Source organism: Scomber japonicus, chromosome 7 (assembly GCF_027409825.1).
Source record: "Scomber japonicus isolate fScoJap1 chromosome 7, fScoJap1.pri, whole genome shotgun sequence".
Lineage (NCBI taxonomy): Eukaryota > Metazoa > Chordata > Actinopteri > Scombriformes > Scombridae > Scomber > Scomber japonicus.
The window spans coordinates 12,154,122-12,167,658 of NC_070584.1; positions in this window are offsets into that span (position 1 = coordinate 12,154,122).

Below are 13,537 nucleotides of genomic sequence, written 5' to 3' on the forward strand. Positions count from 1 at the left end.
TGGTCGCCTCCAGCTCTTCCTTCTCTAATGATCTCATTGGAGAATAAATATCAGGACTCAGACGCTCGCAGGGGGAGAGGCTTGCAGATAGAGTACACTGCTGTCTCGGGGTGGGATTTTTGCCACCATAAAGCTATACAGGTTCAATAGACACCCTAAGGAAAGAAGGTGTAAACCACTTTAGCAAAGCAAAAAGGGAAACATTTCCAACCACCTTCTTTTAGCAAGTGATTGTAATTGCTCTACTTTCCTCTCTTACATACACTCACACATACTGTATACACTTGTGTCATCCCACATCTTCAAAACTGAATTGTGTATACTCTATTCATACGGCTTTTGCTAATCTGTTTTATACAGAAACCATAAAGTTCCCAAGCTCGAGTCAGATGTCTCGTATATGTGAAAACTATTGAGAATTACATTTCAGTCACTGCCACTGATGGTTGCAAGGGTGTTTTGAAATGAAACTTGATATACAGTATATTATGACTGTGCCTGGAGGATTAAATGTCATAGTGATAGCATTATTACATTGTCCCTTGGTAAGTGAATGTAACACACAGTTTGAAATCTGCAAAAGAAAGGCCTTGTCTTTACATTGTTGTTTGTACAGGGCGTTATAAAGTTATATAAACATTATATCTTAACAAGTCAACAGTGCAGAAAGGATGTGCAGGTGATACTGCTATCAAGGTATCAGCAGAGTAATAGTGAGAACTGTCAGCCTATAAAAAGCCACCCTGTGCACCTGAACTAATGTTATGCTCCATTTGAGGCTTGTGTGATGCTGGCTCTTAGATCTAAATATTGTTATTAATTATAGATTTTTCTCATTCTAATATTGTGTCTGTTTTCAAAGTGTTAATTCATTCACCACAATGGAAATGAGCTATTTTGCTATATCTGTTACAATAAATGCTATGTGATTTGTCTCTATTACATAAATGTTATAAATGTATGTAATGTTTCGTATGCCTGAAAAATAAAATCGAATGAGAAAATCAAGGTTGGTTGTGAAATAAATAAATATGACATGATCACTGAGTGGAGAGATATGGATTAAATCTTCTCTCATGCTGTGTGTAATTTAATATTGCAATATTGAAGTGTTTTGTGATTAAGTTTTCTGGCTATTTTGCATTTGTTAGTGTTGTTTTATACAGGAGATATAATAGCAGACTTAATGGCAGACCTAAAATTATTATAATTATTATATAGTAATTTGTGACCTCAAAAATCCTGCTAAAATCCTGTTAATCTACTATTGTAATAAAAAGTTACAGCTTGGTGAATTCTAACAGCAACTGCCACCAATGGACTAATACATTTAGAAAATATGAAAGGGATGGTTACCTCAGTATAAACATCATAGAAAAATCTCTAATAAAATATATACAGTGCTATTGTCTTACAGAATGTAAGTATGTAAGTGATGATTTAACTGTACTTCAGGGTGTGAGAGGGCTAAAAGAATCAAAAGGCTAGATGGACGGAAAGAAGGTGAGGCTGAAAATGGGGTAAAAAAAGAACACACACTGGCTAAGAATAGTAGGATGAGAGAAAAGAAACATCATGAAGAACAGAGACAATGTAAGTAAGAGAGTAGGAGGCAAGAGACGTGGACTGGGGGAGTGGAGGGAGACGGGGGAGGTAAAAATCAAAGAGTTAATGACCACTCTGCGTTGGCTGTGCCATTGTTTTCCTATGGGGAGAACGGTGACACCCAATTAAATGGCGGCATTACCACTGATGTGGCGCATCCCTGGAAATTGCCAACAAATGCTGTGCTCAAAGTTTCAGATTATTTCAACGTTGACCTCAGTTGAAACTGATTTTTCAAAGTACAACCAATGAGGTAACAGTTGTATGTGACATAGCCAGAAGTAACACATGCAAGCTGAGGAGGTAGAGGGATGAAATGCCTCTGCACCAAGTGTCCACACAATGCTCTGTACCCTACCAAACAGTGAGCAAAGAGCACATTTCTTCTCATCTGAAGCAGCATTCAGCATAACTCTTTATAGTCCTGTCCTGAAAAAGCCCCACTGTGTGTGTGTTTGTGTGTCTTCCTGACTTGTTAAACTCCAGACAACCTCCTCTTTCTGTCAAATCAACATAGCTTTAATCTTGCACTCCATGCCCGCTTTTCACACTGCGTTTCACCTCATCTTAGCATTGTGTAATCGTCAGGAGAGCGGCCTGGCATGAGGTGTTTGTCACAGCGAATTAAGAAGAGGGAAAGAATATGTTGTGTTTATATCACAGTTTAAGTCTTTATGCATTTATCTGCCCTGGCTCATGCAAGTATTGTAATATAATAGTGTAGCCTTTGACAGTTTGAGTACCATTACTGGCCACCACTTCAAAAATGATTTAACCCCTTGTGAGTACCTAATGTCGCACACCCAATGATCATTTAATAGAACCTTTTTCTTTTTACTTGTCGAAGCAGGAGAAGCACAGGTGGAATTAATGACCTCCGTCTTCCTTGATGACTACGTTCATTTAGACAAAATATATTGCTATTAATAGACAAACTGGCAGTAAGGTGCTCATTCATCCAATCCAATTAACTATAGGTGGTACACAAAGCAAAAGAAGCTCATTAGAGTAGTTCTGCTTGGTGATGTTATCATACATGCACACACACTGGCACCAACTCTACATACAAGATGCCAGAAGTCCATTAGTCTTGCAAATCCAGAGTTAGTTTTTCTATTATTGGCAAGGAGAAGGTGTAGGCGTAGCCATGTACTAGCTTTACTCCAAGTCTCATTTATTATTAAAAGAGTTGGTGAAAGTAGTTGATTGGTACCACTGGAAATCAGCTGCTTGAAATTGATGTAAGACAGCAGCAATTTGATGTATTCCTGGCAGACCAAATGAAGAACCAGCCTGTTGATGTTACTGCGCAGAGTGGCATCGCAGGAAATACAGACAGGAAATGTGACAATGACTTGAAAGTTAATGTGACAGTCACACACATAGGGGCTTGCATATAAATAGATATATAAAAGTCTATTCAAGGCAGTGCCATCAAAAGATTGTTTCTTCAAGTATAATCTGACTCTAGAAATAATATTTTAAAAATCTCCTTAAAGAAAATTAAGCTGAACCAATCATGTGAAATGTGAGATATGATCAATTCATTTGTAGTGGAAATGCCATGGAGAGTAATTAAACAAGTAAGCAATCTTCCTTATGAGTGACTGTACTCACCACAGGGGCTCTTGTTTAGGCTGCATGATTATCAGACTTTAAAAAAAAAAATTTCACACTTGAGTCTTAATTGAGTTTAAATTCTTAATTGGCTCCACCGCTGGGGGTAATTAAACAAATTGTTTCTTTGAACAAAGAGTTTTCATTGGGCAAGTGCGAATGGAATCATGCAGCGTGTTTTTAAATGACAGGAAATATTATGGAAATGTTATGAAGACTTGGAGAGGATCCTGGGTTTGGTTTTGGGGGAGAGCGAGAGATCAGATAAGAATACAGGGTTCCATCCAGCGTTAGTTTACAGCTGGCGATGACTTGTTCCTCTTCACTAATTGTGAGCAGTGATGCCAATCTCTACCTCCGGCTCTCTGTCCTCTTATCATGTTACATCTCCGATTTATTTATTTTTTTATTTATTGTACTATACACAGCACGTTGTTGGGCTGCATTTCAAATTATGGATGAAGTCTCTTTCAAGATGCCATCACATATGCCATGTACTGCTCTGTTTGATGTTGGCAGTAGAGGACAATTATGAATGTATAAAACTTGGCTTCTCTTTGTCTTTTCTCTTTTCTCTCACGCCGGACCTGTCTCTCATTATCCTCTTTTCACACACACGTGCGCTCGCATGCACGCACACACACACACACACACACAGGAAAAATAGTACAAACGATCGACTGACAACTGACAAAACAGTGTCTGGCATCATAATGTGGGTGTACTGATGTGTGTTTTAGCTGTCTACACATAGGCAAGAGGGGAGAGAACACCCACACACTGTCCTTTTACTTGCATTAAACTTCATTAGAGATACATTTGAGTCCTTATATCTTCATCGGGTAAAGCTAGGTAGCTGTCTGTGCATATTTAGCTCCTGTCAAAATATATAAATATGTTTCTGAATAAGTCACGATAACAGGGGCAATGTCACAATCAGTGTTAGCTCAGATACACAACCACTGATCTCAACAACTAGCTCATATAAATGCATCTGAGCTAGACAAGATACATTGCAGCCCGCATAAGCACATCAAACTGCATACATACATCTATGATCAATCTCCTGTAAGCCAACTGCTTTAATACGTCACATTTCTAACACACATCTAAAGTAGTGCCATGCCCTCACACACAAAAAGGAATGCATAGAAAAGCACGGATGGGATAGGAATCTGCAGCTACCTCATGGTGCTATTTCATTACAAAAAAAAACAATTCTCAATGTTGATCAGGAAAAATGTCACATAATAACATAACATAATTTAAGTATTTTGCCTAAGGTTATGTTATGTTATCTTTAACATTGTAGCTACCCTTTTATATTATGCACACTCTTAAATAAAAACCTATTTCTTATTCATAAAGCACTATTTTAAAATTCCAATTAAGGAGTTTTGTGCATGCTGAATGGTCCAAGACACATACGATCCATCTAAGAATTGATTTTTTCTCCCCCCACTACTCGCTGCACCGTGTGAATGAGTGTATGTACTGTATGAGGGAGAGATAGAGTGAGAGAGAAATAAATGTAGAAATGAGCAACAGAGAGATCCTGGAATTGGCTTTCCTGTGCTCTCCTTAACCCCTGCTGCTATAGAAATAGCCCTGCAGCCCAGCGTACTTCATAACTGCTGGAACAATCAATAACAAAAATGTGACTTGGTAGACAATGCATGGTGCTGTGATGGATTGTTTCAATGAATGACGCGAGGAGTTATCAACGTCAGAAATTAATTGCTCCATCAGAATGGGGCTCAAAAGATTAGTCAGTTACTTGATGAATCGATGGGCAAAAAATTAACCTGTCAACACTTTTGATAATCTGCCTCTCTGTTTTGTATAATTATAAATTGGGTAACGCTTCACTCAGAGTCCCCATACTTAGCATTTATAAGCTGTAAAAGATTTAATTGTTGTTCATAACACACGATAAAAAGGAGTAAAACACAGATATAAGGACATTTTGTGTTTCATAATGTACAGCATTTCTCAACAATTATAATATTTTATAATTCATCATAATTAGACCGGATTAGACTTGACCCACTTGGATAGGGCTGGGCTCATTACACAGAAAGTCAGGTTAGGTTAAGGTTGAGTTCAGCCATATTAAACTGAATAAGAATGACTACAGCTGCAACTAGCGATTATTTTCATTACCAGTTAATTAAATTTATTATGTTGTCTGACCAACAGTCCACAATCAAAAATATTCAATTTCCTGTAATGTAAAAGCAAGAAAAGCAACACATTAAGGAGTCACCACATATTTGTCACTTTTGTTCTGAAAATGACCTAAAGTATGAATATAGTTGCAGATTCATTTTCTTTAGATTGACTGAACGATTAGTCGTCTAATTGCTAAAGCTCTGGAAATGACCATATATAGCTACAGTAAGGCACATGAGCAGGGAAATACATCTTAAACTAAGGGGAATAAGCCAGTTTAAGACACAGACATGTAATCACAACATCGCCAGCCGAGTCTGGCCAGGGACCTTTGTTGCATGTCATCCCGCATCGCTCTCTTGCATCATTTCCTGTCAACCCTCCATTGTCATGTTATTTAATGAAGGCTAAAGTAATCCCAAAATACCCTAAAAAGTAGAAGTAACAATAAAAGCTCTGCAATCTGAACATTTCCATCAAAATTCAATTACCTTCCTGTCTTCTACCCTGCCTTTGTTAATGTTCGGGCTTCACAGTTTGTCACAGGGAATAAAATTATGTTTGATATAACATACCTTCAAGGTCTTTGAGCCAAACACCACAAAAACGCACACAATAGAGATATGTAGAAATGTTGCATTTGAAGTCAGCGCACACACAGGGACAAGCAGGAGCACACACTGGAATGGACAGTACAGTGTGAATTGTGTAATGTCTCAGAAAGTGAGCTCCATTCAGGTTACTGGCCCTCATAAGCTTTTTACAGGTTGTACGAGTAAAGGGAAATGGTCTGTATGAGGCTATGTAGAGATAAGGGACATGAGCCAAAAACTAAAAAAGACACACCATTACTTTTCTAAAGCTCCTATTATTTGACAACGTTCATTGAGCATCAACATAATAAGGCAGTTAGGTAGTTAGTGTTTTTATTGCGTTTTGGTACTGTACTATGTGATAGTGTAGAGTGAGACAGGACACAGCAGACAGAGAGAGAGAGAGAGAGGGGGGGGTGACGGGAAGCTCATATCGTGTTCTTTCCAGCAGATGGGCAGATATACACTTTGGCTTTTTCCGGCACTACAGGAGTTTCACAAAATGTTTGCCTCCATCATCATCAGTGCACTTTAAAACCTTTTTCTGTGTTGCAGCAAGGCCTTTCAAGTGTTGGTGAGCTTCTTTTAATATAAAAGCGCATTCATAAACTCGCTTCTCTCTGAACTATAGCATGAAGCTCAGTCACAAGAGAGATGAAACTGAAAATCCAATTTCCCTGTATAATTTCATTCACCAGCAGAACATGGAGTCCTGGAGCTCCAGATCCATCTGTAATGTCTTTGCCTAACTGTGGACCAAGCACTTTCAACACTACTTCCTGTAGATGTGAGGTACATCAAGTTATTTCTCCCTTTTTATCAATTTACCCACCATCCACATCCACCATCTGGTAAATGGGCCGTGGCTGGCAAATATAACAGTTTATTTTCATTTTACTGAGTTGGGAACTTATTTTCACTCATAGAGAAAATCATATTTCACCAGTATATCTCAGTCCTGCTTGACATTGATGTATTACTTTGGTCCAGAGCATTCCCATTCACTTCTGAAGTAATTGAGTTTACATTCCAGCACCTGCATACTGGAAGAAAAATCTGAAATGTAAACAAACCAGAAAAATACAATTATCCAGTTTTGAAAACATGCCTGAGGGAGCTCATTCTGGATAACACTGTCTGAGACAGTAACATGTTTGATAGCAGGAGAGAGACAGAAGACCCTTTATTTGAGCTGTGCTTGTGAAGAACATCCACAAGAATCCAGTCCCAACCCCCATACATCAGGGAACATACCACCAGTGTGTTCATCCAATCTACAAAAAATTATTTAAAAATATAAATGAACCTTCATATAAAAAACTAAACTGCTGTTACTAATAAATTATTTGCATTATTGACTACCGGTAATCTGTCAATTTATTTCAATTGTTTATTTTAAAAAATGTACACAAATAAAAAGTTTTCTTGACTTGATTATCAAAATTGTTAATCTCTTAATTTATTAAGTCATTGAAAAATCATTTAAACACTAATAATGAATAATAATAGACAATAATAATTATTACACATCAAGAGTAAATCTAATCTGCAAACATGTTAATCCATCCATTAACTACAGTGTATCTGTTTATATTTTCAGAAGGTCACAGGATGGCTTTAGCCAATGTGCTTAAATTAAAACTTAAATTAAATACGTCAAAATACAAAATAAGATTTTTTAAAAATCAACAAATTTATGTGAAATCATTGATTTTACCCTGTTTGTGGAGTGGACATGACTGACATACAGATGTCTATGGCCTCTGCAATGTTTTAGCTGGATGTGTATATACATATATAAATTTTGTCATAAGACAAAACACAGCAGCTAGAGAAAGAAAAGCCACAATAATGTTTTTTTGGCTGCAAATTCTGAGGTTTGCTTTTAAGAAACTGTAAATGATACTGACAGCACTTCCTAGAGTGAAACACACACCGTAGCCAACTGGATTCAACACAAGGAAAAAAATACTCTTTACAAACAACAAAAACACACACACACACACACACACACACACACACACACAGACTCACTATGTTTAAAGTAGAAGACAAGTAATTAGCCACTCCCTCACAGCTCATTTCTACTCACGTTCCTGATGAGTTTTCTAGTTCAAACCGTTTTTGTTGTCAGCATTTATAAACCCTATTTCTACCTCATTCAGTGGCTGACTGAGTGAAAAAGTCTTACAGAGTTATATCAAATTTAAAAAATCCACAATCATGCAAGGCTAGTGAATGTTACAGAATAATGCAGTGTACCTTAGTAAATGTGCGTACAGGATTTCAGATGACTTACTTTCACTGAAACATGATTAAAGCTGCTCTCTGGAAGTGATTATGCAATGCAAAGACTTACAGACACTCAAATATAGTATTGTGTATCAATGATTAAAATGTCACTATTATACATATTGACATGATAGTACAAAAACACAGTCCTGTCTTACCATATATAGACAAAGCCTTAATATGACACCTAACAGTCATATAAATGTTGTGGTTTATGTTTATCGGTCACTGTTTGGCAATGTGACACAGAGAAAATGTTTTGCAAAGTACCACAACTGATTTAAAAAAAGCTCCATATGGTTGGAAATAACTTAATTGAAAATGTGGAGAGTTGGGGCTTGGACTTGTAATTAACTGAATGGAGCAGGAGTTTGCCCTTCTGCTATCACTGCACCACTGTAAGCATCACAACAGTAACTAGGTTAGATATGCTACCTGTGCAATACAGCATGATTAAAGGTCTAAAGACTGTAGACCATATGTTCTACAGCGGAATGACATGAGATGGATGCATCTCTCACCCACTGCTCCTGATGGATAACTCATTTGCTTTTGACGCAGTAGTTAATTAGGTCTGACCAAGGACCCTGTCTTTGTTAGTCAGCTAGCAGATCTCTGCACATTGCCTGACAACATCATGAATAACCTCTCAAGAGTTGCCATTAGTCAGCTCTGCTGGAGATACAGGAGCTACTTCAGGAGACTAAATGTTACCTCACAGAACACTGTTGAGGCTTTAGTGTTTTTAGCATCACATCATTTCTTTTTATATTACAGTAATTTTCGGCACTACCTGTCTATTTGGCATCATCTGAAAATAAGTAATAGTACCATTTATGCACATGAAAATGAGTACTTGGTGCTTGTTCACTTGACAGCCTTTTTGATAGACATCAGTTGCATAATATGCAATGCTCTTACAATTTAAAATACGATTCTATTGTGAACATGTTCAAATGCAGGCACTCTCCTCTGCTAGCTTTAACATTAAAGGACCTGACAGACAGAGAGAAAGAGGGAGAGGGAGAGAGAGGTGGGAGGAGGGGACAGGAGGGAGCTGTTGAGTGTCTGCTGATGGGCTAACTCAATTTCAGGGAACACAATGGAGCCAGAGGCTGATTTCCAAAAGGCAAATTGTCATTCTGAGCAGTATGGCACCTGTCTAGTGAGTTCATCTCCTGTGCAGTGGGTGTACCCGAGGGAGGAGGCTGGGACCAGAAGAGTGGACCACATTATGGCGGGCCGCTGTTATGGGAGGGAATTGAAAGTGAAACTGTTTGAAATGCATTTGAAATGCATTGAAATGAAAATCGGGGAGGCTCTTATGGCTGCCACTGGAACCCATTCAAACAAGCACTCAATTGGTTTGGACCAGATTAAGTGGGTGAACGGGCGGGGATCGAGTGAACCGACACAGACAATGATGCTGTTGCCTCGGTGACGGACCAAGGGTCCTGATCCCCGGGACTCCTGCCGCCAGTCCGAGTACACTCAACCCCAACTACTCCCCCAGTCACCACTGAAACACACACGCACACGTACATACACCCATCCTCCACCTATATTATTTCTCCGTCTTTCAGACTGTGGGTGCTAACCCCCCCCACCCCAACCCTTTCATGCAGCAGTCCAATTACAAAGCTGTCTGCTCAGATTAAAGAGGCAGCCCATCGGACACGGGCTAAACACTTCAACATACACACAAACAGTGGTGTGCAGGCAAACAGTACATCTAACCCCATAAACACACAGACACAGACATCTGCACATGTTCATAGTCTCCTCTGCTCTCACAAAACAACTTACCTGACACTCTCACCTGCACACTGACACATCTGTCAGCCCCTACACACTCGATCCTATCAACTGTAAACACACACACACACACACACACACACACACACACACACACACACACACACACAGACACACTGTCTGTCACTTCTAGGAAGAAACAAAAAGCTATAATGAGTATGAGAGCTCCTAATTGAAGGTGCTATCTTTATAATTGCTGTAGAAATAATTTGCCAGGGTTAAAGTAGGTAGCCCTGCCTGTTCAGGTGTCAACACAATCACAGCTGCCTGGAAGCTTTTTCAGCTCAAGTCCCTGACCTCGCTATGCGGCAGGTGCTCCAATACTAGACACAACCTCCACAAAGCAGGCTAATTTTCCAGCAAGAACAAATTCTAATCTATTACAGCCTTTTTAACCCTAACCCACCTTTCCCACACCTGTCTCTTGTATTGTTATCTACTTTATGTGTGAATTACTACTTTGGCTTGAAAAAACAGTTTACCTCATTTGCCCCAGACACCACTCTGTTTAATAAATGACAGTGGAATACCAAATGCAGGTAAATGTAAGTAAAGCTTGATATCTTTTCTGAAGAGTGTGAGATTTAATCTTTCATTCCAGTGAATTTACCATACTAATGGGTGGCTGTGGCTCAGGTGGTACAGCAGGTTGTCCACTAATCAGAAGGTCGGTGGTTTGATCCCGACTCCTCCTGTCCAGATGTCGAAGTGTCCTTGGACAATATACTGAGCCCTAAATTGCTCCCAAAGGCTGGACCAGAATCATCATTATATGAATCTGAGTGTGAAGTGCAGTGGATGAAGTGGGTGATATATATAAATGCAACCATTTACCACATTTAAATTACTACTCATACCTGTAATTTACATGTGCTGTATAGTACATTTAAACCCCATGCTAAGAGACTGAATTGAAATTCCACTATTATTATTTAACACAATTGAACATGAAATAACAGGGTAGAAAAATATCATTGTTATGCTTCATAGCTGAATTGAATATATCTTGTTGAGTTAATTACCTGTTGTTTTTTTGTGAACATGTTCCATTCACCAATTTAGCTAATTATTGTGGTAGTCAAATTGAGTCATTGGCCCAGCATCCATGTATATACAATACACTAAAATTTAGTGATGCCAGAAGAAGGTCATTTAGACCAAAATATATTATCACTTAATAAAGTTGATGAGTGAACATGTTAGTAAACAGTTGTCTATTTATCCATCCAGCTGACACAGAGAAACATTAAGATTCTTTAGAGTCATGTTGGTACATGGACATCTGATGAATGCTAAATCCAATATTTATTCTTCTTTAAGTCTGTTTTGGTGTCTACCATCTCCTAAGGGAAATATCTGGTCCTTTAGCTGCTACATGCTTGACTATGTTCACCAGCTAGATACTAACTTTGTCTTTTCTGTTATTTGGTGATGTTAGCGTCAGTTTATCAAGTAAACTACAACAGTAAAGTTATGGACCATCCAAAAGTAAGAACTGAAAGATGCCAAATGCTAAGTAGATCTGAGAGAAACAGCACAATTGTAACCATGGTAACATGCATGATGATGAACAGCCACAAAAAAACAACATTTATTATCTCTGTTAGTAGGTGATCTCCTTTATTCTGGTTCTAAAGAAACTTAAAATGAAGATTGATGCTGTGACTTTGTTTCTGGCATCCAAAGTACAACAAATAAAAGTTTGAGAACATAATCTTATGAATTCATTGAATCACTGAAATCAGGTACTTTAGGTTAAGGCGCATTCATTTTGATCCATTATCACTAGAGGTACAAGGAGAGGCTATTTTGATTCAGCTTCTCATGGTGGTAAACTTATGACGCAGTAGGTAAAGAAAATTGAAGAGACCTGAAGTTAAAAGTTTTGTGTCATCTGACACCAAAAATCAAAGGAAATCAAATACTGTTGCCCCATATCAGCCTTCACTGATCCATCCTGACATGGAAAACAACAACTGACAAATGGTGTTGAGTGATCTCTGACAATGTAGTGTTTTGCTTTTTTTACCTTGAGAGAACAGGGTGGAGGAGGGCCTGTGAAGTGCTGCTCTGATGTTGGGCTGTTCATGTTCACGAGTTGTGTTGCTGTGAATAAAGTGAAACACAGAGATTAAGAGAGATGGGAGGTGGGGTCATGCATACAGCTGGGCTAGCCTGCTGGAATACAGAGTGTGAGGATTAGTTCTCCTCCTTGTCTAGACAGCTAGACCCAGAGAGAGGTGAAAATGATGTGTTAAAAGACTTCAAAGAACAGAAGAAAAAGACCATCTCTATCCAGGACCGCACGTATGGTCTCAAATGGTGGTTCATTGCAAAATCCACCAACATTCTCTGAAAAACAGAGAAAAGAGAAAGTACCTGCTTTTCCTCATGACCAATCCCCAAGACCTTCCAAAGAAATGATGCACTCTAGCTCCTCTTTACACTGTGGCCTCCTACTAGCACCCGCTAGTGCTCCAGTCATTACTGTTTGCCTGTTTCTGTGCTTGGATATCAGATGCTGGGCATGCGGTAAGTAGAAGTAGTGAGGCTGCAGGCTGAGAGGGGTGAGCAAGGCATGTCCTGTGGGCCTCCAACCACATCATGAGCAAGCAGGGATTCTGCCTGCTCAAGCATGAAGTGGAAGCAGCCACCCTTCATAAATCCTGACCATTGCGGCACTGCACATAGTGTGGGTTTCAAAGCCTGAGGGAACAAAAGCATTGTTCAGCTATATTATATAGTGGACACCTGTATTATAGCATACTGTCTTATGTTGCACAATTCAGGCTGCACAAGCATTATGTTGCTATATCTTGCTTTAGTAAACAAACTCTGAATAATTTAAACCAATACTTGAAAATCTTGTCGCTTTCTGATTCTAATGTCCAGAAATACATAACTATAGTATATTTTGTCCATAATTCTGCCGGAAATAATGCATCCAACCCTTTGGACTCAACACTTGGCAATGCAAGAGTTTCATTATGCTCCAGTCATGCATCAATCTCTCAGAAACTCAGAGCTGTGAAAGCATGCATCTCCACCTTTACACTGCCTGGAAGAATAACAGAGGACGGACAAGAAAGGCAGCTCGCTGTTCACACAAACAGAGCTGCAGACAACGAATCAAATCCGACGCTCCCTCATTGTGAGTGAATAAATTACAAGTGATTGTGCTTTGTAATGAAGGCAGTCGAGCATATTGTGCAAATGCTCTGCTTTTTAATGATTTAATTAAAGAACCTCACTCAAACTGGAGCAGAAAATTTCAACATGGAGATGAGCAAAGAGCCCTGCCAGGGGAAAAAAAAAAAAAACCTGTGTTAATTGCTGCTGCGGCCAACAGATGTGCCTCACGTTTCTGCCCATTTCCTGTTTTATTAAAATGAGTTGGACCCCAAAGAATGCCAAATGTTGTCTTCCTAAACTAAATGATTTAC